This window comes from Protopterus annectens, chromosome 15.part0, assembly GCF_019279795.1.
Source record: "Protopterus annectens isolate FY-2018-M chromosome 15.part0, PAN1.0, whole genome shotgun sequence".
NCBI classification, from domain to species: domain Eukaryota; kingdom Metazoa; phylum Chordata; order Ceratodontiformes; family Protopteridae; genus Protopterus; species Protopterus annectens.
The window spans coordinates 545073558-545095162 of record NC_056749.1 but is presented as its reverse complement, the minus strand read 5'-3'; positions in this window follow the sequence as shown (position 1 = coordinate 545095162).

Here is a 21605-nt window from a genome sequence, read left to right as displayed (position 1 = left end):
ATTGTTATATAAACATTAACATACTGACACAATGGCCGTATAGGAAAGGGAAAGAAAATGAAGGGAAGGAAAACAAATGTTAGGAAAATAACTAAGATAATATGAATATTAATGTTAAGAAGTTAAATACATTGGGATCGGGGGATCTATAAAGATGAGATGAGCTGAAATAGCATGAGAACAAAATATGAATTCCCCATCAGAAAAGGAAAGGGGATAAAGGAAGATACGAGAGTCAAAGGAATTACTGAGTAGCCAATAGGAGAAAAGGGGCTGGTGGTGCAGCAGCAAAGGAATGGCCTGATTTCTGGAGGAAGACTGCAAACAAGGTTAGTAGAGAAGCACAAGCAAATAAAAAAGTGCAAAAGGAACTGAGCTGAGAAGTGAAAGTAAAGGAAGACAAGTCCTGAAGCACAAACTATCCTTTCTTGTATAATTAAAACATGAATGGAGTCAAGCAATGAATGTACGATAGAAGTGGGATAACATATCGTACAAACAATAACAGAGCTGGGAATACCTGTGTGTAGTGTGATGCAATGGATCTAGGACGTTTGCTCGACTGAGCAAACGTCCAAATCCATAAAACCCGAACACACTTTAAGGAAAGCACTTTTATCAAAAAAGCGCTTTCGTTAAAGCATGTGACAAAAAAAAACTACATTTACATTTTAGCAGGGGGGCTTCACCCCCCCCCCCACACACACACCCCCTACTTTAATATTTTCCCTCTGAGACCACACTACAGTGGAGAAAAGGGAAATTTCCCGTACCCGCACCGTAGTACAGCCTCGGCAATAGTCATACTTACGCGAAAGTGCTTCTTCGGTGAAAAGCACTTTCGCATAAGTATGCCCATCCGTTTGGATTTCGGTCGTTTGCTCAGTCAAGCAAGCATCCTAGATCCCATGCAATAGTGGTGGAGGACGAAAAGCAGTAGAGTAAAAGATAAAGAGTAATCGCTAAAAATGGAAGGAAATAATGATGGCCACACAGAGCTATCAGAGGAGGAGCACCTCATCTGTGATATATATCAATATGTAGCCTGTTTTTTGCTTATTTGTATGTTATTGCTTATTCCAGATATTTATAGCAGTTTTATTGTATACTGCATACTTGTACTGCATTTCATAGCTATTGGCTCACTGCTGGTTTTCTGCTGTGATAAACATTTCTGTAGTGTGTTCTGCCTAAAATAGTTTAGGTAGCAGCTGTAATATTTTCCATATTCCTGATTGTGTTGTGGGCCTAGTTGTTTGTTAGAGGCTGTTTTCTGAGCTCATTGTCCAGTCCATCTTAGTTAGCAAAGACCATTCCCCACTTCAGTGAGAGTTTAGTGTTTATGGTCATTTTCTAGTTGGGTTGCCAGGTCTACAGCTTGGAGAAAGCACCTCATTGGTTCCTTTGAGCTTTTTTTAAAGTTGTTTCAGGTTTCAACTTTCTGTTACTTAAGAAGTTAACTTGAGTGTTTCAGCCATTACACATAGAGGTATCTGAGGAGGAGCACTTGATCTGTGATAAATAGCAATATGTAGCCTGTTTTTTGCTTATTTGTATTAGTTATTGCTTATTCCAGATAGTTATAGCAGTTTTATTGTATACTGCATACTTGTACTGTATTTCATAGCTACTGGCTCACTGCTGGTTTTCTGCTGTGATAAACATTTCTGTAGTGTTTTCTGCCTAAAATTGCTTCCTACCCTCCCTCCCTATTGGCATCTTTCTTTATACCTGCTGGCATTGCAGCTGCCTGCCCCTACTCCAAATTTGATCTTGAACACTCCTCCCAGTCTAGTGTCATTAGCTCATTCTACCTAATACAGAGAGAACATCTGAGAAGACCAATCCACTTAGTTTCTTTCCTTCTGTTCCTCCTTTCTCTCTTTCTTAAAAACTGTATTTGCCTTAATATTGCTACTACTCAAATGCTCAAGGTTGCACTGCATCTGAATTGTTTCAGTGTGTTTTAGCTGCTTTTCTGTATATATAGACAGTTCTCTATATGTAGACTAGCTACTTATTCTACTGTATTACTGCCTCTTAAATCATTTTTCAGTTGTGCACTTGCCTTGCTTCATTGGTCTAATTTTGTGGAGTTTTAATTGCATTTACTGTTGAAGGCTACACACTCAAGTGTGTTAGCCTTTTCTGTGTTTATTTACTGTATTATTGCATTGTTTAGCCTGTTTTAACCAAAAAAAAAAAATACTGGGCCGGATTCACGATGGCTTTCACAGAGTCTAAGAGTAGTGCAAGACTCCATGCAGCCATCATGTCCGACGAGCGATCCACGAACAGCCTGCAGGGGCGTGTAAGAGAACTCCTAAAACGGCACTTACACAGACAGGGCTTGGATATGCAAATGATCTCACTTGCAGCCGAAAGGCATGCAAATGAGGTAATTTTGCGATCCAGGAAGCACAAACCTGTCCATGTAAGAGCCGTGTTATCTGCAGAAATGTACTCAGTTGACAACTGAGTACCGTTCTGCAAATAGCACAATGGAGCCTTGTCAGCTCCAAATAAAGGTTGCATATGTTCCAGGAAGCATGCCAATGGCCAAATATGTGGCCACTGGCAACGTACCTCCATGCAAAATGAAAATAAAAATATAAGCATGAGCGCGCGCATTTTGTAAGCATGTAGAAGCCTGTTTAAAGACTTGTAAGTGTGTTTGCGCTAGTGTGCCCATGTTTTCACCTGAATAAGTAGGTTGTAGTCCATCTAAGCATGTGTGCGTGCGTGTTAGCTGCTGTGCGCGTGTTTGCCCCTGTATGCGCGTCGCTCCCCCCTGAGGAAACAGACAGGAAAAAGGAAGCACAACAAATTGTAGGAAGCTACCAGGGAATACTAGCAGAGCTAGCAGGTGAAAACAATCAGAATCAGGCAATTACACAGGCAGAACAGTAGCCCAGCCCAGCACTGAAAACTCTGCAAACAACAGTGCAGTATGTGTCTCTCAGGAGACACTGCAACACTGGAGTAAGCTACAAGAAGTGAAAACTGAAAAAGCTTCACTCAGACAAAAAATGCTAGGGGCTGCCATAGCTGTTATAAGGCAACATATGCAACATGCTGAGGGTGGTGACAATGCAAATGCTGCCGGACAACTCACAGTGAGAAGACGGAGAAGAGTGTACAGGCCCAGGGTCACCTACCAGGGGTTACATGAGCTGGAGATAGTGGAGCACTATAGAGTGGACAGAGACCTCCTGCAACAAATTGTTGAGCTGTGCAGGCCACGCCTCACACACAGAACCAACAGAGGGGAACCCATCCCAGTGGAAACCAAGGTATGTGTTGGCCTAAGAATACTAGCAACAGGTACCATCCAGAGACCAACTGGTGATATGATGGGAATATCACAGGTATCAGTATCCAGGGTACTGCACCTGTTCCTGGATGCCATGTCAGCACATGTCGGTGATCATGTATATTTCCCCAATTCCCGTGAGGTATTGGCCAGCAATATGCGTCTTTTCCAGCAAACAGCGGAATACCCTGACGTAGTGGGTGCAATAGACTGCACGCATATATGCATCAAAGCACCAGCCAGTGAGCGGGGTAGGGCCTACATTAACCGCAAGGGCTTCCCTCCATCAACTGCCAGGTTGTGTGTGATGCCCAGGGCATAATAATGAATGTGTGTGTGCTGGCTGCCCTGGAAGCTACCATGATTCCCATATCTGGCATCTGACGCAGCCGTACCAGACATTTGCCAATGGGGACATCCCACATGGTCACCTATTGGGGGATGCTGGCTATGCACTGGAGCCGTGGCTGATGACACCCATCAGAAACGCACACACACACCTGAACAGGAACGCCATAATGAGGCACACGCACAAACACGTATGTAATAGAGCGTGTTTTGGGGCTGCTCAAGTCACGGTTCCGGTGCCTGGACACGTCTGGTGGAGCCTTGCAGTACTCACCAACTACATGTACCCAAATTGTCATGGTATGTGCTATGCTACATAATATGATTCTGCAAAAACAGCTGCAGCAGGACCAGCATAGGCCTGGCCCAAACAGCCCCCCACCATTGCCAAGGCCATCACAGGCAGAGCGTGACTTGGAGGAGGAACAACCTGAGCCTGCCCCAGTAGGCAGAAGGAGGCGTGCCCAGTATGCCTTGGCCTTGGCAAAGAGGCAACACATAGCACATACACTGGCTCAGTAGGAACCCTGGAAATGATACCTTTCTCTGACTCACACATATAGTAAATGGGATGCCTAAGTTGACACAACCTGCTTTCAAACGTACAGGGAGTGTAGTATGTGCATCCAACATAGGCAGCCCTGCAGCACCACCTGAGGCATGATTGCCATGTGTTAAGCAATGTAACACAATGTAGTATATGCAAACTTGATGACCCATGAGTAACATCCTACCCTCACCAGCATGATGCCACAATATGAAGACAAGATGATCAATTACAACAATTGGCTTAAGTATTGTTGTTAGTCAAAGGGGATCCAATGCCTGTCAACCTGGGATGACATGCTGAGCAAGACACGATGCTCCGCTAGGGATGGCTTGCACCTATCACCCCTGGCCTTTTGGATACTGGCAAAGGCTGTTGTCACCCCCATAGTGCCTTGAATAGGTAAGGCTCAAAACACAAACCCACCTCCATAGGTATCACAAGGGATACGAAACTAGAAGTAATGCTACCCAATGCCAGAAGTCTAAACTGCAAGATGCATGCAGTCCAAACTCACCTCAGCATGGAGAATGTTGATATCTGTGCAGTAACAGAAACCTGGTTCAAGGCTCCCAAGAGCACCCTAGCACTACCAGGTTACACCTCATACCATGCTTTACAGCCCCGAAACATGGAACAAACTACAAAAGGAGGGTGAGTATCAATAATTGTCAAGGATACCCACACCACCAGGTTGGTGCCACAGCATGAAGCAGCACAGACTATCCACATGCAAGTAACAGTGGCTAAAACTGCCACCCAGTACGTAGCCTGCTACAGACCACCCTCCTAAATCCAGGAACCCCATTTGGCCTTCTTGAGAACACATGAAAATATGAAGATCTCTCCAAACAACATTATATTGGGCAACTGCAACTACCCAAACATAGACTGGGAGCATTATTCTAGCTTCAACACCCTAGGCCAAAGGTTCCTAGACTTCATAAACCGAAATGCTATGGAACAACTTCTCACCACTCCCACAAGAGGAGTAAACATACTGGACCTGATAATCACCAACATGGGGACTCTATGGCCAAAACGAGAAGTGTATCCCTCACTGGTAAGATCAGACCATACAGTAATCTCACTAGATATTCACATCCTGACCCCAGTCCCTTGCCAGAAAACCACAGTGAAAAACATGTGTAAAGGAAATTATGCACTCCTCCAAACTGAGGTGGAATCCATTAAAGCCCTTGTGCCTGTGGAAAATATGGGCCAGCCCTCAGAACCCTTTATGAATGCATTCTATGAACACCTTCAGGAATGCATGGACTATGCAATCCCAAATAAAACCAAGACCCAATCCTCCAAAGGCAGGCATCCTGTCTGGTGGACCCCAGCCATTAACAAACCATGCAAGAGAAGGAGGAAGCTACTACATGATAGAGCAAAACCCAAAAAGGGAAGGCATTACTGATCAGTATTATGATAAAAAACTATGGCCACACATAAAATCCTCTAAGGCTAGCTACGAGATAAAAATTGTACAGGACACTAAGGATAATCACAAGGCTTTCTTTACTGATGGCAGGAACCTGGGTGGGAATTCCCAGATATGCTCAGAAGTAGTCCAAAATGACAAACAATACACCAAACCCACAGACATTGCCAACATCCAACCTGACAGGTTCAGTGCAAACTCCTCCCCCCCCCCACCAAAAGGCCAAATATCTATCCCAGCAGAGTGCTGGCCCCCGACATTGCAGATGCTCAGGTAACAGCCAGCGTCCCTAAAGCAAAACACACAGCATCAATGGGACCAGATGGTGTCCCGGGCTGCATCCAACATGAAGTCCAAGAAGAATTGAACACCAAATAAAACTACTGCTCAATCTCAGCCTTACCACAGGATATGTACCCAAACAGCAGTGTACAGCAACAGTGGTCCCTCTCCACAAAGGTGGTGCCTGAATGGATCATGCAAACTATCACCCCAAAATCCTGACTAGCATGGTCTGCAAAGCTATGGAAAAGATTATCATGGACATCTGAAATAAAGATATTGGGGACCTACAGACACTGGACCCTACCCAGTGTGGCTTTCTTAAGGGCAGATCCTGCCCCTTAAACCTGGTTGAGTCATTTGAAACAGTCACCAAGGCCATTGATGAAGGGAAGGTGGTCCACACAGCCTACCTGGACCTTGCAAAAGCCTTCCATACAATACCCCACGTGGTCATTATAGATAAGCTCATCAGCTTAAATATAACCCCCTATGTCACTAGATGGGTTGCAAACTGGCTCAAGGACAGAACTGACATGGTCAGAAATGCTAGAGCCATGTCAGAGTCCAAACCAGCTACAACTGGCATCCCACAAGGCTTGGTCCTTGGACCCCCCTGTTTGGTATATATTTCTTGGAGGTACAGGCCAACATGGAAGGACTGTGTCTGAACAAGTTTGCAGATGACTACAAACTGGGCACCATATCTGACCCTCCAGCTGACACAAGCATCCTACAAAAGGGCCTCATAGAAACAGACAACTGGTGCCACAGCCATGTCATCAAGCTAAACACAGAAAAGTGTATAGTCATCCCCTTTGGAAAAACAGTAAGTGCATACCAATTACCACATAGGTGGTAACCCATTAAGTACAGAAGAAGTAATAAGAGACCTGGGGACACAAGTTGATAGAAATCTCGCATTTGACAACCATGTGGCTGTAGTAGTTATAAAAACATATGAAGGTAATCACATCTAGATCAGGGGAGGTCATCGTGCCTCTTCAGTCATCCTTCATCAGGCTCACAATTGAGTATAATGCCCCTTGTGGGATGTACCTTAGCAGACACCTCCAGCAACTGGAAAGACCCCAAATCTGCCTGATTAAACAAACTGCAGCTCCACACAGTGGAATACTGCCTGCCCAGAGGCGATCTGTGCCTGATGTATAAAGCCATGTCCAACCTGGAATCAATGCACATGCTGCACCTTGTAAAATCTGAATCCCATTGAGCTATGCACATGAGAGACCTGAACCTCAGAACTGAAATAATTAGGACATGCTGTAGTGATTGATCCATAACCCAGAAGCTCCCTCCACACTTGAGTAAATTCACAGTCCAGGTTAGCCAGAGAGTCCCTCATTGACTCTCTTCAAGAGGAATCTTGATGAGTGGATGGCAGATTGTAGGTTTACCCTGGGTATCTCTTTTATGTCACAGTTAGACAGAGGCACAGTATACCAACCTTGAAAAATGTCATGGCAAACTCCAGTTAAAATGTGTGTCGAAGGACAAACACACTCTGATTAGGATTAGAAATGCCCTAGGGCACATAGCCTAGTGTTTGTCAATGTCCACCCAAGTTGCGGAATACACTAGTAATGTTGGACAAGCCTGGTTTAAGTAGGCCATAGCTGAACAAAATGCAACATGGTCATACCTTAAACTGGTGTGCTCAGTATGAATATTTAAAGCAGTGATGGGACTCAAACCCAGGATACTGTGCACCAGAGTGAAAGGACTGAACCACTACACTATGACAATATTACAGTGTTTGGTCAGTATGAAAGAATGTTGACAAGTGTATGCAAACTGTCCCATGGAAACCCTGCAGGCACAGCATAATCTATGTTGGGTTCAGACACAAAGCAGTTGGGCAGTAAGAACACAAAATTACTTCCAACACACACACTATAAATGTCAAATATTGTTCAAGTTCACACACAACCACAAAAGTAGTGGACCTCAGATCTCAACATATGGAAAGGTCACACTGGGCATGCTCACACACTTTGATAAATGAGACATATGTCAGGCAACAAACCATGGAAAGCTTGAACTGGGCATGCTCACAAACTTAGGCCATGTCTCAGTATAGCAGTCGGCCACACATATCTGGCATTTATATGTGTTAAGCCAGGAACCTCCCACAATACAGCAATCTGCCCAGTACACACAGTTAAATGACAACAGAGACATAAGTAATATACTGGAACCCTGCCATGATCAAACATCTTCCACAGATACACAAGTTGTTCATAGAAACAGGGAAAGCTATGGCAATAAAGACCTGCAAACAGTTTATCAGCAACAAATATTGTACATCCCAAACATAAACATATGGGTGCAGAGGTCGATACTAGGCTGTTTGCCCTAGGGAATACATAAGCCTAGCCAGAGTGTATTTGGCGTCTGCCTCCCCAGTACAGTAGCCTACTGTGCCTCTGTAAAGTAGGTCACAGAAGGCACCGTTTAAGGCTAGTTTGCTGTGCCTCCATCAAGCAGGGACACAGTGGAGATCCCAGGGGTTGAATTTGCAATGTCACATCCATGTGGCTGGAGTTTGCTGGAAGAGGGTTGACGAGGGGCTATGTCTAACATTAACTGGGATACAATTCCAGACTGAGGGGAGCCTTATCTGTAGTGTCTGGGCAATTTCACTGCCAAAATTTGCAAGTGATGATTTTGAGGGATTGAAATGTCCTGCCAATACTGTCCTCCCTCTGTGGGATATTGCTCTGTTATGTATTAGCTCACTCCTTCTGTTATACAGCTTATATATGGCTGGTGTCAACCAGACAGGTCTCCTGTTGTGGAGGAGTCTTGGTTTTATTTGGGATAGCATGATCAATGAAAACCTGCAGGTGCTCATAGAATGTATTAGTAAAGGAGTCTGCAGATTGGGCTGTATAATCCTCCAGCACAGGGCCTTTGAAGTATTCCACCCCAGTCTTCACAAATGCAAAGTCTGCTTTTGAGAAATACTTTGTTAGCAGTGATTTCCTTGCCTAGGGGTGGGGATGGGATATGGACGTCCAGGGAAAGTTGGTTATGATCATATCTTAACAATGGTGGTCTACCTCTGGTGTGGAACATAGAGCCCCCATGTTGGTGATGATCAGGTCCAATATGTATTCCCCCTTGTGGCTGTGGTGACTGGTTCTGCCATAGCACATGGATTCACAAATTGTAGTGGCTGTAGGGTGATGTTGTTGAGGCCTGAGTAGTTCCTCCAGTCAATATTCCTGTACCTGAAGTTAACCACTGTAATGGCATATGTAAACACCTTCATATCCCACACTGTTCCCAGGGAAGCCAAGTGTGGTTCCTGGATATGGGAGGGGGTGGTCTGAACTACACACCAAACCAAAAGGCAGTTTTGCACAATGGTAGTTGTATATGTATGGCCTGTCATGCTTAGTGCAGTGGTAACAACCCAGAGGTGTGTGTATCTGTGATGTATATGGATACACTCCCTGGTTGTGTTGTGTGTTACAAGTCCTGTGTTCACGAAACATGTTATAAAACATAACCAGGCAGTGCTGATGTGCATATGTGACCCGGAACTAGGCGTCTGTTAATGCATATATATTGTTATCCCCCATACTGAGGGATAGTAATAGATGTACATACCTCTTTGTAAAAACTGATGTCAGCACCCTATAAATACTGCAGGAGAAGAAAAGCCACCCAATAATGCGAATAGCGCGCTGTGCTAATGCGTCTCTCTCAACATAACATAGTTAGATAGGGGTTTGAATCCTGCAAATGGTGTGTGTGTGTGTGTGTGTGTTGGGGGGGCAGGGGGTGTGCATGTGTGCAATTCTCTTTGAAAGAAATGTCCCTTTTGACAACTGGAATAACACACTACATGATGTACATTCCTCTTTGTAAAGACTGATGATGTCAGAACCCTATAAGTACAGCAGGAGAAGGGAAACCACCCAATAATGCGAATAGCGCGCTGTGCTAATGCGTCTCTCTCAAGTGTCATAACATAGTTAGGTAGGGGTTTGAATCCTACAAAAGCCATGTGTGTGTGTTTGTCAATATGTGCTGGGTTTTGCTTTTATTATTGTATGACCTATAATTATAACAGTAATTGCAATGCACACATCAGGTATGTGTGTGCCACATACAGATATGTACCTGTGACCTTCAATAGTTCCTATGTGTGAAGCCCACCTCATATGAATACAGTTGTTACCTGTGCCAGCATGTCCTGCAGATTCCCAGACTGTACGCCATACATGTATGTTGTTGACAATGCAGGCTACTGCAGTGATCTGTGTCCTAGGCCAACTGGGTGACACACACTCATGAAAGCTGTGATATATTAATGTGGGTGAGGGTTCATGTCTGGAGTATATGTCACACATGTTATAACACAGCAAAGTCTGTGAGTAATGGACATCCAGCGTAGGTGTATGGCAACTGTTGCTGATATGCATAAAGACACCTTCTTGCTTAGGCGATACACCAAGGGACTGCACAATACCTTTGGAAATGTGAATATCACAGGATAGACAAGAAAACACCTATCCATATGTACACACCATTACCCGTTCTACATGATGGGTTCTGCCACCTACATGGTACTACTGGAATACTATGTTAAGTACATGCTGATGACAAAGTTACAGTTGCATTACAGTAATAGAGCATGGCTTAGACAACAGGTATCTATCTGTATGATACCCCTGTGGTGGTCATGTGCAGAATGCATTGTAGGCCACTGTATACATTTCCAGTATTCTTCCCAGGGATGTGTGGGGCTCAGTAAGAATGGCTACTGGTATAGTGTAGTACTGCAGGGATATCACTGACACTGGGTTTCCTACATCTGTGTATCAGTTGAGGATACATCATGTAATAGGTTCATAGGTTCATACTAGGCTATCTGCCCTAGGGAAGTTATAAGCCTAGCCAGACTGTGATTGTCCTTCGCCACCCATTTTAAATGAATTTTGATATGGCCTTTTTCCAGGTTAGTATACTCAGCCTCTGTGTAACAGTGACACAGAAGTGATACCCGGGGTAAACCTACAATCTCCCATCCACTCAGCAACATTCCTCTTGCAGAGAGTCTTTAAGGGACTCTGTCTAACCTGGACTGTGATTTTATTCCAGAGTGAAGGGAGCCTCTGGGTTATGAATCTGTCCCTCCAGCATGTCCTATTTATGTAAGTGCTGAGGTGCAAGTGCCACGAGCGCATAGCTCCATGGGATTTGGATTTTCTGAGGTGCAGCATGTCCATCAATTCCAGGTTGGACATGGTTCTATATGTCATGCATCTGTTGGAGCCCTTTGATCCCCTTGGTGAGGTACTTTTTTGGACTTTCCAGTTGCTGCAGGTCAGGTGTCTGGTAAGGTACACCACAAAAGGGGCATTGTACTCAATTATGGGCCTGATGAGGGATGACTAAAGAGGCATGATGACCTCCCGTGATCTAGCTGTGAATCCCTTCATGATTAGGTGGCCTATATAAACTGTCTGTGTAACCACTACAACCATGTGGTTGTCAAATTAGAGTTTGCTATCAACTCGGGTCCCCAGGTCCCTAATCATGTGTACAGTACTTAATGGCTTACCACCTATGTGTTAATTTGTGGGCGCTTTGTTTTTGCCAAAGGGGATGACTATACACGTTCTGGCGTTTAGCTTGAGGCCATGGCTCTGGCACCAGTTGTCTGTTTCTATGAGGTCCTTTTGTAGGATGCTTCTGTTGGCTGGTGAGTTGATTATGGCGCCCAGTTTGCAGTCATCTGCGAACCTGCTCAGCCACAGTCCATCTGTGTTGGCCTGTACCTCTGAGAAATATATACCAAACAAGAGAGGTCCCAGGACTGAACTCTGTGGGACGCCACATGTAACCGGTTTGGAGTGTGACATGGCTCCAGCAATTCTGACCATGTGTGTTCTGTCCATGAGCCAGTTTGCAATCCATCTAGTGACATAGGGATTTATAGTTATGCTGGTGAGCGTCTCTATAATGCCCGAGTGGGGTATTGTATCGAAGGCTTTTGCGAGGTCCAGGTAGGCTGTGTTGAACACCTTCCCCTCGTCACTGGCCTTGGTCACTGTTTCAAAGACATCGACCAGGTTTAAGAGGCAGGATGTGCCCTCAACAAAGCTGAACTGGGTAGGATCCAGTGTCTGTAGGTCCCCAATATCTTTATTTATGAGGTCTATGATGATCCTTTCCATAGCTTTGCAGACCAAGCTAGTCAGGCGTATGGGGTGATAGTTTCCAGGATCCGTTGAGGCACCTCCTTTGTGGAGAGGGATCACTGTTGCTGTACGCCACTCCTTGGGTACATATCCTGTAGTAGGGCTGGGATTGAACAGTAGTTTTATGTTTGTGTTTAGTTCTTCTTGGAGTTTATGTAGGATGCAGCCTGGGACACTGCCTGCTCCCATTGATGTTGTGTTTTTGCTTTGGTGAGGGCGACTGAGCATCTCAGATGTCAGGGGGGCATCACTCTGCTGGGATATATATTTGCCCTTGTGGTGGGGAGGGGGGTGAGATGTTTGTGCTGAACCTGTCAGCAATGATGTTGGCAATGTATGTGGCTTAGGTGTATTCTTTGTCATTTAGGACAACTTCTGAGCATATCTGGGAATTCCCACCCAGATTCCTAACATAAGTAAAGAAAGCCTTGTGATTATCCTTAGTGTCTTGTGCAATATTTCTCTTGAAGCTGGCCTTAGACGATTTTATGAGTGCCTGTAATGTTTTCAAAATACTGATCAGAGATGCCTTCCTTTTGTGGGATATTGCTTGATCATGTAGTAGCTTCCTCCTTCTATTGTTTTCTGTTATGTGGCTGGGGTCCACCAGAAAGGATGCCTGTCTTTGGAGGATTGGGTCATGGTTATATTTGGAATTGCATGATCTGTGCATTCCTGAAGGTGTTCATAGAATGCGTTTATAAAGGATTCAGCAGTGTGGGACATATTTTCCACAGGCCCGGGGGCTTTGAAGGATTCAACCTCTGTCTCGGTTTTGAGGTGTGTGAAATTTGCTTTAGACAACTTTTTCACTGTGGTTTTCTGGGCAGGGGCTGGGGTGGTATGTGAATATACAGTGAGATTACTCTATGGTCTGATCTTACCAGTGAGGTATACACTTCTGGTCTGGAGCATAGAGTCCCCATGTTGGTGATGATCAGGTGCAGTATGTTTTCCCCTCTTGTGGGAGTGGTAACAAGTTGTTCCATAGCATTTCAGTTTATGAATTCTAGGAACCTTTGGCCTAGGGTGTTGGAGCTACGGTAATGCTCCCAGTCTATGTGCAGGTAGATGAAGTTGCCCAATATAATGTTGTTTGGAGACACCTTCATATTTACATGTGTTCTTAAGTAGGCCAAGTGGGTTTCCTGGGTTTAGGAGGGTGGTCTGTAGCAGGCTATGAACTGGAAGGCAGTTTTACCCACTGTTAGTTGCACGTGGATAGTCTGTGATGCTTCATGCTGTGGCACCAACCTGGGGGTGTGGGTATCGTTGACATTTATTGATACTCACCCTCCTTTCATAGTTAGTTCCATATTTTGGGGCTGTAAAGCATGGTATGAGGTGTAACCTGGTAGTGCTAGGGTGATCTTGGGAGCCTTGAACCAGGTTTCTGTTACTGCACAGATATCAACATTCTCCATGCTGAGTAGAGTTTGGACTGCATGCATCTTGCGGTTTAGATGTCTGGCATTGAGTATCATTACTTTCAGTTTCTTATCCCCTGTGATACCTATGTAGGTGGGTTTGTGTTTTCAGCCTTACCACCAGAATGCAAACGTGCAGACATTACACTTTTGGAATTAACACTGGTGTATAAAAAACTACAATGACAATCATACTGTTAATGCATCAGGCATGCTGGGATATACCCACATTGATATCATTACACTGTACTGTAAACAACATGATAATATTACTACAGTGCTAGGTAGTCACCCTGTGCATCAGCACCATGCTATCCTGTTCCTGCATCAATGTTACAGTTTGCAGGAGGTGGCACAGTTTCATCATATGCACAGGGTGTGTACTTGGTATGCCAGAGTCTGCCATTGACACATCCAATCAACATGTATGTGTGTGTGTGTTAGTGAGGGACAGCAGTACAAAATGGGGTAATGTTGATGCGGTGTGTGTGTGTGTGTATGTGTTAGCCCTAGGTGTTAGCATTATGCATGTGTGTATGCATGCACACAGTTCCACCACATGGCTGCCATATACGGGTGTTTGTGGACAGCCACAGACTGTACCTGCCAGGTCATACAGATCACTGTCTCTGGCCACGGACATGGTACTTGTGCCTGGCAGGGGAGCTATGGACAGTATCAGGTACTAAGCCAGACTGGGTACTGTCATCAGAAGCAGTTGGTTGATGACTGGACACATGTCCCTGCTGGGACTGTCCAGAGTCAAGTGCACGTGGTCTTCTAGGACAGTCTGATGACAGCACAGACCCAGCATTGCTGGGGCTGGTACTGGCACTATGGGAGCGGCTGCGGGTTTGTTGTCATCCGCGACGACTGCCAGCTGATGATGTTGCTGGCATACGTCTACATCGACGCCTCAACCATCCTGCATTGCCCTGGCTTATGGACATGTAGTTGTGAAACAAATCTAATGTGTCCCTCCGTCTGTCAATGACCTCGCCGACAGTACGGATGGCAGCCACAACGTCACGCATAGTGTCATTCATAGCAGTGTGATGTGCTCTAAGCTCCGTCAGACCCTGTCTGGTGTACCGCTCCATACGTGCCTGTGCCTGCATTACAGATCGGAACATAGCTGAGGTTGAAAGGCCTCTGTGGGCACGTCTGACAGGGGCAGTACGACCACGGATGCTCCCACGAGAACCCCTGGACATCTGCCTGTGTGGTACCATGTCAGGACTCTGGCCATGGCTGCTGTGAGGGGATGCATGTGCCACTGATACCACATTACCCTGGTCAATGCCCACTGTATGCTGTCCCTCAGCTAAGGACATTGGTGACAATGGATGTATCGGCAGGATGACTGTGCGCATTGATGGGGTTGACTGCTGTGTACTGTCGATTGGCTGACCAACAACAGACCCTGTCACACCTCCCTGTGCCATTACACATGTATCATCAATATCACTATCCCCAACAGTGGCTTCAGGTTCTCTGCTGCACGCCAACAGAGCAACACCAGAACCTGTGAGAGGAAGACAGGAAACACAGTTTACAATGTGTACACAATGTTACCACAGATGCACACGGGCACATGCACACATGCACATGCACACTGGCACACATGCACACTCCTCAGTACAGCAGATACAAACACACACACACCTGCAATCCAACACATACACAATACTGTTTGAGGGTATTATTAGTATTAATATTATTATTAGTATTAATAGTATTGTTATTACACACTCACCAGCATGGATTGGCTGCCTTGCTGTTACTCCAGAGGGACCTGCACAAATAAGAGAGTTATTGTCAGTGGCCACAACTGTGCCATTGATACTGTGAGTATGATACAGTAGAGTAGTACAACAGTTGGCTTTCACAGGTGTACTGATGATATTCAGAATATCAATCTTGCACAAGAATAGGCAGGATAACAGCTAAACACACAGTACACATCTCACACATGCATGAACTACCAGTGCAGAGAACAGTCAACTACAGATATGGCATGTTACCTGCACGCTCCATGTCCACATGCTAGGTGCCTCCAGCCTCCATCATGACACATGTCTGTGGATGTTGTTGTTGGCCTGGAGCCACAACACTTAGGAGGAGCTCCTCCAATCTGGTGAGGGGGGGTGGATAGGTACCCTACCACCTGTGGCAAGCTGTTGTCTGCGGATATCAGACGGACATTTCTAATTAAATCACTGCAGTGATGGCGTACCTGCTCATATGTCCGGTTATGCATGCCTATGTCATTTACTCGACATACAAGGTCTTGCCACAGTGCAGCCCTCTCCTGCTGGTTCTGGCTGGTCCTGGAAAACAGTGTGGAAAAATCCCGCACCAGGCTCTGGTGCATCTCCTCATCCTCTGCAGCTGAATAACAGGGGTTGCGCTGATGCACCATCGCCCTGGAAGGAAAAGAAAAATATGTGAGCAAGTAATATGGCACATGTAATACTCTACTGTACTGATATCACTGAACTGCCATATATAGCATCTGTCTGTCTATCAGAGGATACACATGTAAATTACCACATATCAGTGCTCAGCCAACAACTGTGTGACAGTGCCTGGCACACTCAATACAACAAAGTAGTATACACCAGCACTCGGCACACTGAGGTACAATGCACAACCTCACACTGGGGGTATGTATCAAGCTAATGGATGGAGAATATTGTTATCCCATGCAATGTATGCAATGCACATTTACAGTTTCACTGGTAATCAACCCTAGTCTTTGCTGCCATACCACTACCTACACCGCAGTCATACACAGAGAACTACAGCACAACATATGGCAATGTAGTATGTTTGTATCCCAATAACTGACACATCCTTCTGTGGCCTCACACCGAGGACACACACTACCATGACAGACACAAAGTCATGCTGAGCAATCACACCATTACAGACCTTGCACACAGTCAGTATCACACTCATTCCACCTCACATAGTTGGTATTGCAATGAGTACATGTGTGTGTGCATTGTGTCATAGGTAGGTACTATGCTATTGGCCCTGGTCCTACGGCAGCATAGCCTTATGCTACCCTGCCCTTTGCGACACATGTAATGTGATTCTACTTGCTCCTGTCAAACAGTTACACAGAGGTGACTCATACGGCATATTACCTATCTCCATAACATTCATCAGGGGTATGTCTGACATCTACTAATAAGCAGCCTTGCTTGTTAATGCTGGGTGGTTTAGTCCAGAGTATGGCTTATTTGTGGATAGGAACCTGTACCTCCAGTATGTGCTCTTTACTGCGGTGACAAGGATGAGGGCCATAGGTCATTTAGGCTGGACAGATTGTGAGGTGTTACCATGGCGGTTGGACAACTGGTATGGGTGTGACATAACTCTATATATCCAGCAGTGGTAACCACTGTGTAGGTAGTATGAAAGGCACTCTATCTGTGGTTTTGTCAGTCACTCTGCATAGGGAATGTGTTTGAGGGCATTATCACTCTTTGTTAGGTATGTCTGTGGTCTTTTCCCTTGTTGTAGTTGTCATGGGAGGTACATACCATGTAGGACATTGTGAGGTGTAGAGGGGTACACTGACCTACATTTCCCTAGCTGACACACCATTTGTGATGACATGTACCATGTACAGGGATTACGAGATTAGTGTGCCACTGTGAATATCAAAGGGGAGGCTATTGTACACTTGTTTCCCATGTTCCCTTCTGACAGCTCCAGTAGTAGGCAGGCAACCACCTATGTGGTAGTTAGTGGTTAAAGTGTTTTGGAATGGGGTATGGTACTCCAGTATCCACACTGGTGTTCAGTCCATGCCTTCGTCACCAGGCACCTGTTGTAATACATCTGCCCCCATGTGCCTCTCTCACTCTATATATATATATATATATATATATATATATATATATATATATATATATATATACACATATCTATAGACATTCATATCTGTCTGTATATATGTATGTATCTATATATCTACATATGTATGTGTCTATTACATCTATATGTATATACATATTCTATCTATCTATATATGTCTATCTATTTATACATACCTCTCTATGTACATATATATATATATATATATATATATATATATATATATATATATATATATATACATACACATACACACACTAACATACTTCTAAACATCCATTGCTGTACAACCTACATTGTACACTGTACATTGTACTACAACCTACATTGATATGTGCACATAGCAACCTTCAACTACATATGTATGTCCAGCCTTCACTAACAGTTGCAGTATGTCCCTTGCCCTATGCACATCTTCATATACATATAGATACAGACTGCTAACACATATGGAGGGTTCACAGTATGTAGATTATTAGATTATGTAGTTTACATTACCTTTGTTTCTGACAGCTTTTTTGGATGGCTGGCTTGCTGGCTTGCTGGCTTGCTGGCTGGCTGGCTGGCTGGCTGGCTTGATGGCTTGTTTTTGTTTTTTTTTGGGGGGGGTTGGTCTCTCTCTCTCTCTCTCTCTCTCTCTCTCTCTCTCTCTCTCTCTCTCTCTCTCTCTCTCTGTCTCTCTCTCTCCCTCCAGTTGCTGCAATGATATTATTGCATGTGTGGACTGGCAGTACAGGCTGTTTTTGTAGGTATCTGCACATGTGCATGTGATGGCCTCTGCACCAATTGTTGGCCAGCATTTACTAATTGCATGCAGCCTGCTGTGTGGTAATTGCAGTTCTCACTGTGATTCAGGACAGTGCTATAAAATGTTTGGTTAGGTAGGCATAGGCCTTTCAGTTTTGCAAGGTGGGGACCATGCTGGTTTGCTGTGGACACTGTTGTGTCAGTCAAAAGGTTGGTATGTCTCTCATATCTAAGGCTGTGTTGTAGCCACTGAAATGCATGTTGTACTGAAACCTGACTGCTGCTTCTTCCAGTTCATTCTTCTCAGTGTGTATGTTAACTCACACCTAATAATGCTAACACTGTTTACATGGGAGTATGTACTTTCCTGTGGGACTCGTGGATTAAATGGTATACAACAGTAGCTCTTGCAATGTGCTGCTATGGCTTCACTATTTTGCCTTTACATTCACTCCTTGAAGGCCTGATATTTGTCTTTACTGGAATGTGTTGCTATGGCTTTCCTACTTTCCATTTACTTTCACTCCTTGTAATGCATGATATATTTCTTTCAGCAGCAATTTCTTATATGTTTGGTGTGGTTTGGTGGCACTGCATGCAGTCTGGTGAGGCCAAGGTCTGGGGTTTGACACTTACAAGGGTATCTTATTTTGCTGATGAGCAGTAGTAAGGCCTTGTACTTTGTACTAACAGTTATGAATATCAGGAACATGCAGTGCTTGTAAACTGCTATACTGTCCTTAGTTTGTTAGATGGCTACATCCTTTGATATTTCTGGGTTGTACTCCTACATGAGGGTGTGCTTGTGGAAGCAATTCTACAGCTATTCACAGAGTGTGTAACAGCAGACAGGCTGATATGCCTGTGTGTTTCTGACACTTGCAGGCCTCAGATACTCTCGGGTATATATTTGAGCAGCCTCAGGGAACGGTACATATCAGTGGGATACACCCGTGATATATTTCAGATATTCTGCAGTTGTGACTGTGGGGTATTTTGAGCATATGTATTACTACACCATTTCTGACATGCAAGTAGTGTGTACTTTAACTTATTGACAGTCACCATTACGTGGGATTCCCCACCTTTCTGCCTACTGTTAGTACATTTCACAGGGAGTCAGTGAAGCACAGGTAACATTTTTTGACAAATGAAAGACATCCCTGTAAATCAGTCACAGTTGGGATGTCTGGCCTCATACCTATTCAAATATGGTGGTGTTTATCCTGCCCTGATACCGTGTGTGGTTTGTAAGGTGCTACTCTAACATTATTACCTCCTAGCATGGCTGTTTCTCTTATCACACTAATGTAATGCAATTCCACAAGAATTGCCAGTAAAGATACAGGAAACAAGCTTTGTGTAATGGCCTTCCTATATTCCCTTTACATTCAGTCCTTCTATGTCATGATATATTGCTTTCAGCACCACGTTCTTGTATATCAGTTATGGCTTAGTGGTAAGTCATGCAGACTAGTGTTTCCAAGGTCCTGTGTTCGAGACTGGCAGGGGTATTTTATTTTGCTGATGAGCAGACTACAGGCTTTGTCATACAGAGTGACTAAGGCACTTTTAAGCAGTTGTAAGCAGGTTTGCGCTGGTTTGCACGATGCTTACACATGCGCACACTCGCCTAGCTAAGTGCACCCTTGCTTAGCTAAGAGCACATAAGCGCACACATTCTTACAACTGCTTAAAAGTGCTTACTCCCGCTAACACCCGCGCTAATTTCTTTTAAAGAAAAGAAAATGGGGAGATAGGAAAGTGGTGAAAAAGGGGGTATAAAGAGGGTAGGACAGTAGGAAAACAAGCTTGGGATGTGCAGGAAGGATGTAGGGAAGGCCCATAGCTGCCCATTTCTTTACCAGCAACAGCTGTGCATATGTGTGAAATTTGGTGTGAATTTTGAAACCTTCCACACCTGAGAGAGGGGTGAGGACAACAAAATATGTTGTACAGCCAATGTTAATTATCAGTTGACATGTCCAGCAGGCATGTCTGCAAAATGGGCAGCTATGTATGGGGCGTAATTTTTCTGTGGGAACAGAGTGCCCTTTTTTATTTTTTTTTTCAGGTGAGAGTGGAATGTGAGGTACAGGAAGTAGGTATATTTGGGGAGGTAGGTTGGGGAGGTTAACAAACAAGACAAACAAGATGCATACAGGGGCGGAGTATGACACAAGTGGGGGGTAAACACAATTGACGGGACGGATGTTTGGATATCGCGAGCCCATGAGCCCACAGATGGCAACAGTGGAACTGAGATCCCCACCCATGGACAGTTACCACTGCGCTTTCACTGCCCATGACGGGGCTGTGCTTGGGGCTGTATAGGATGGGCAGGCACATCCGTGAGTTGCGCCACCCTCGCCATCAAACACAGCATGCTTGATCTCGCTACGCACCACAGACCGGACACTATGGAGGGTGAGTGGAAGTTCTCCTCAGGCCATGCTTGCAGAGGGGGGGGGAACGAGCCCCATCCCCTGCAGTGCTTCCACCCGAAGGTGGCACAGGGCCACCGGAGGAGGTTCCGGCCTGGGCATTGGTGCCAGGTGCACTCGCCAGCTGAATTGGGAGAGGTGGGTCCGCTGGAACCCGCCTTCCCTGTTGTCCTATGTTTATCAGTATTTTATGACATTTTGGGTTAGTAACAAACAACACCATTCAAAATTAGTTGTAACAGCATGCATCAGTATTCCCATTAACCAAACCCCCATGAATTCCAAACACTGAACAGCAAGCATAACACATGCATATTTAGAACAACAGTACACAATCCAACAGCATGCATGGTTGATTGATGGCAACAGGCCATCAGGTTTGGATATGTGAACAGGGCACATGCATCAACGTACATGCAGATATGTATGAACCAACAGGACAAATGTCCATGGGAATTAATTGTGTATACACATACCCAGTTTGGTGTGGAATGGCATCATTTGTGAAAATGGGGTAGGATGAAGAAATATTACATTAACAACTTAAACTACCTATACATATGCTGTACATTCCTAGTAGCTGCAGATATATATCCCCTACATGTCTTTGTACAGTTTCCTATATGTAACCTTAGGAATGTTGCTGATGGGAATGTTACTGCTACATTAATATACATTCCATTTGTATTCATACATGTTCATATCTGGCTGTGTTCAGGTACAGCATCCTGCTACATTTGATTTATATGGCTCTAGACAACTGTGGATGTTCAGTATTTCATACAACCATACTATCTCCATATTGCAAGGGTACAGCAACATATCCAAATTGTGGGACAGACACATTCCAGGTTCAGTACTTTATTACACCCATTTCACTCTTTGGTTGTGGCCTACTCATTCATTTCATTATGTACTAACTGCAG